Source organism: Sinocyclocheilus rhinocerous, unplaced genomic scaffold (assembly GCF_001515625.1).
Source record: "Sinocyclocheilus rhinocerous isolate Xijiao unplaced genomic scaffold, SAMN03320098_v1.1 scaffold1200, whole genome shotgun sequence".
NCBI classification, from domain to species: Eukaryota; Metazoa; Chordata; class Actinopteri; order Cypriniformes; family Cyprinidae; genus Sinocyclocheilus; species Sinocyclocheilus rhinocerous.
Window position 1 is genome coordinate 616 of NW_015652128.1, and position 3,047 is coordinate 3,662.

Below are 3,047 nucleotides of genomic sequence, written 5' to 3' on the forward strand. Positions count from 1 at the left end.
TAGTGTAGCGGTTATCACGTTTGCCTAACATGCGAAAGGTCCCCAGCTCAAAACTGGGCTGAAACAGACGGAGGCTTTTGTTCTATCTGTGCTGAAATGGCTCTCTGGTAAGCAGGTGGTCCAAGCTGCAAAGACCTTAATTTCGATGTAGGGTGAAGGCAAGTTTTTAAGGAACTCTGAGCAGACTGCCAGGCCGAATGAACTCTGTCCTTCTATGTGTGGGATTTACTCAGATTGTCAATCTGCTTTCAGGGCAGATTACAGTATCAATTTTACCCGAAAGAGCACGAGAGCAAACTTTTTGAGTTACTATAGTATAGTGGTCATCACGTTAGCCTAACACGCAAAAGGTCCTCGGTAAGAAGCTGAGCAGAAACAGAGTTTTATTTTTGAGGGAATGCATAAACTCTTTGCCGCGTTCCAGGAGAATTCCTGCTGCTTTCTCCTGATAAGTTTCCATAGTGTAGTGGTTATCACGTTTGCCTCACGCACGAAAGGTCCCCAGTCAGAAACTGGGCGAAAACATGGTTGACTATTTCCAACGTTGCTTAAGTTCTTGGTCTGTTGCGTTCTTACTCAACGCTACAAAAGGCTTCCCCTGCCTAGAGGTGTTAAAGCAAAAGAGGTTTTCTGACAGGTTTCTGTAGTGTAGTGGTCATCATGTTCGCCTAACACGCGCAAACCACCCATGTATACCTGTAGAACTATGACTAGCCAATAGGAACGAAGGAAAACCCAGGGAGGCAGGCTGAATAAACGACACACAATTAGAGGTTTGAATCCCGCCTCGGCCCCAAATAACATTAAAAGAATTTGTAGGTTTTCATCAAAAAAACTTTTAGAACGATTAACATATAATGAATGAACTTTGTGCACAAAGATAAAATAAATTGTGTAATAATGGTTCTTGTGTAGGATGTACAAAATCTGCAACGATCTTAATAACAAACAAAAACAGCAGCAGCATTTTGAAGAAAAGTATGAACGCTTTGCGCCTTTATTGGGCTTTAGAAACTTTTACCTTTATGCGCTTTTTTCCGAGCATGAACCTAAAGATTTCGGTCTGTTCCACGCAAACAGGTTTCCGTCGTGTAGTGGTTATCACGTTTGCCTCACACGTGAAAGGTCCCCAGCTTGAAACTGGGCGGGAGCAGTCACTCTCTTTTTCACAGTTGTTCAATTGGCTTTCTGTTGAGGAGGAACTCATCACTACAAAGACTTTGCAGCCAAGAAGCATGAAGACAGTCACTAAAGTTGAAGTTGATGCAAAAATGAAAGTGCAGTCATTATTTGACCAAAACCTAACCCACATTCATGCCATTTCAAACCTGTGTGGCTTTTTTCTGTTGAACACAAAAGAAAATATTTGTCTGAGTGGCCCTCTTTTGAGCAGCAGCTCTATGCTACGAAGGCCTTTTTTTACACAGGTGTGAAGACAATTATTAAGCCACACTAAGCAGCGGTAACCGCCACGCCGACAGACTCAGTACTATTTCCAAGGGAAATTGGATGAACAGTTGGCTGGTGCATTCAAAGGCCCAATCTGTGGTATAACATTTTCCCCTAAAAAAAAATTTTATTAAATGAAAAAAACAGCACAAAAGAAATGACCACTGAGGATTCCCACAGAGCACTGGAAAAAATGCTTGGTTTGCCGCTACAAATAGAAGGTATTTGCAGATTGAAGAGCACAATGCAATCTGTAGTCAGACACAGTCTTTGTTACAGGTTTCCGTAGTGTAGCGGTTTGCACGTTTGCCTTACACGTGAAAGGTCCCCAGCTAAAACCTGGGCGGAAACTGATGGAGACTTTTGTTCTATCTGTGCTGAAATGGCTCTCTGGTAAGCAGGGGGTCCAAGCTGCAAAGACCTTAATATCGAGGTAGGAGAAAGCAAGTTTTTAAGGAACTCTGAGCAGAATGCCACGCCGAATGAACTCTGTCCTTCTGTGTGTGGGATTTACTCAGATTGTCAATCTGCTTTCAGGACAGATTACAGTATCAATTTTACCCGAAAGAGCACGAGAGTAAACTTTTTGAGTTTCTGTAGTATAGTGGTCATCACGTTAGCCTAACACGCAAAAGGTCCCCAGTTCGAAACTGAGCGGAAACAACGGTGCCTTTTTCCAAGGTTGCTTAAGTTCTTGGTCTGTTGCGTTCTCACGCAACACTACAAAAGGCTTCGCCTGCCTAGAGGTGTTAAAGCAAAGGAGGTTTTCTGATAGGTTTCTGTAGTGTAGTGGTCATCACCTTCGCCTAACACGCAAAAAGTCCTCGGTTCGAAACCGAGCAGAAACTGTTGCAGCATTTTGAAGAAAAGTATGAACGCTTTTGCGCCTTTATTGGGCTTTAGAAACGTTTACCTTTATGCGCTTTTTACCGATCACGAACCTAAAGATTTCGATCTGTTCCATACAGACAGGTTTCCGTTGTGTAGTGGTTATCACGTTTGCCTCACGCGTGAAAGATCCCCAGCTTGAAACTGGGTGGGTGCAGTCACTATCTTTTTCACAATTGTTCAATTGACTTTATGTTGAGGAGGAACTCAACACTACAAAGACTTTGCAGCCAAGAAGCATGAAGACAGTCACTAAAGTTACTGACTCAGTCCTTGTTGCAGGTTTCAGTAGTGTAGCGGTTATCACGTTCGCCTTACATGTGAAAGGTCCCCAGCTCAAACCTGTGCGGAAACTGATGGAGACTTTTGTTCTATCTGTGCTGAAATGGCTCTCTGGTAAGCAGGGGGTCCAAACTGCATCCTGGTAAAGTTTCCGTAGTGTAGTGGTTATCCTGTTCGCCTCACACGCGAAAGGTCCCCAGTTCGAAATTGGGTGGAAACAAGGGTGACTTTTTCCAAGGTTGCTTAAGTTCTTGGTCTGTCGCATTCTCACTCAACTCTACAAAAGGCTTCACCTGCCTAGAGGTGTTAAAGCAAAATAGGTTTTCCGACAGGTTTCTGTAGTGTAGTGGTCATCACATTTGCCTAACATGCCCGGGCCACCCATGTATACCTGTAGAACTATGACTAGCCAATAGGAACGAAGGAAA

General features: G+C 43.5%; 3 non-coding genes across 3 annotated transcripts; all 3 read left to right on the forward strand.

Annotated features, from left to right (window-relative positions):
* The first annotated feature begins 2,039 nt into the window (after positions 1-2,039).
* On the forward strand, positions 2,040-2,112 carry trnav-aac (transfer RNA valine (anticodon AAC)). The gene has a single exon. It is a non-coding gene; the product is annotated as a tRNA-Val (tRNA).
* Positions 2,113-2,224: 112 nt separating this feature from the next.
* trnav-aac (transfer RNA valine (anticodon AAC)) lies at positions 2,225-2,297 on the forward strand. Its single transcript has one exon. It is a non-coding gene; the product is annotated as a tRNA-Val (tRNA).
* Positions 2,298-2,766: 469 nt separating this feature from the next.
* Positions 2,767-2,839, forward strand: trnav-cac (transfer RNA valine (anticodon CAC)). The gene has a single exon. It is a non-coding gene; the product is annotated as a tRNA-Val (tRNA).
* The last annotated feature ends 208 nt before the right edge of the window (positions 2,840-3,047 follow it).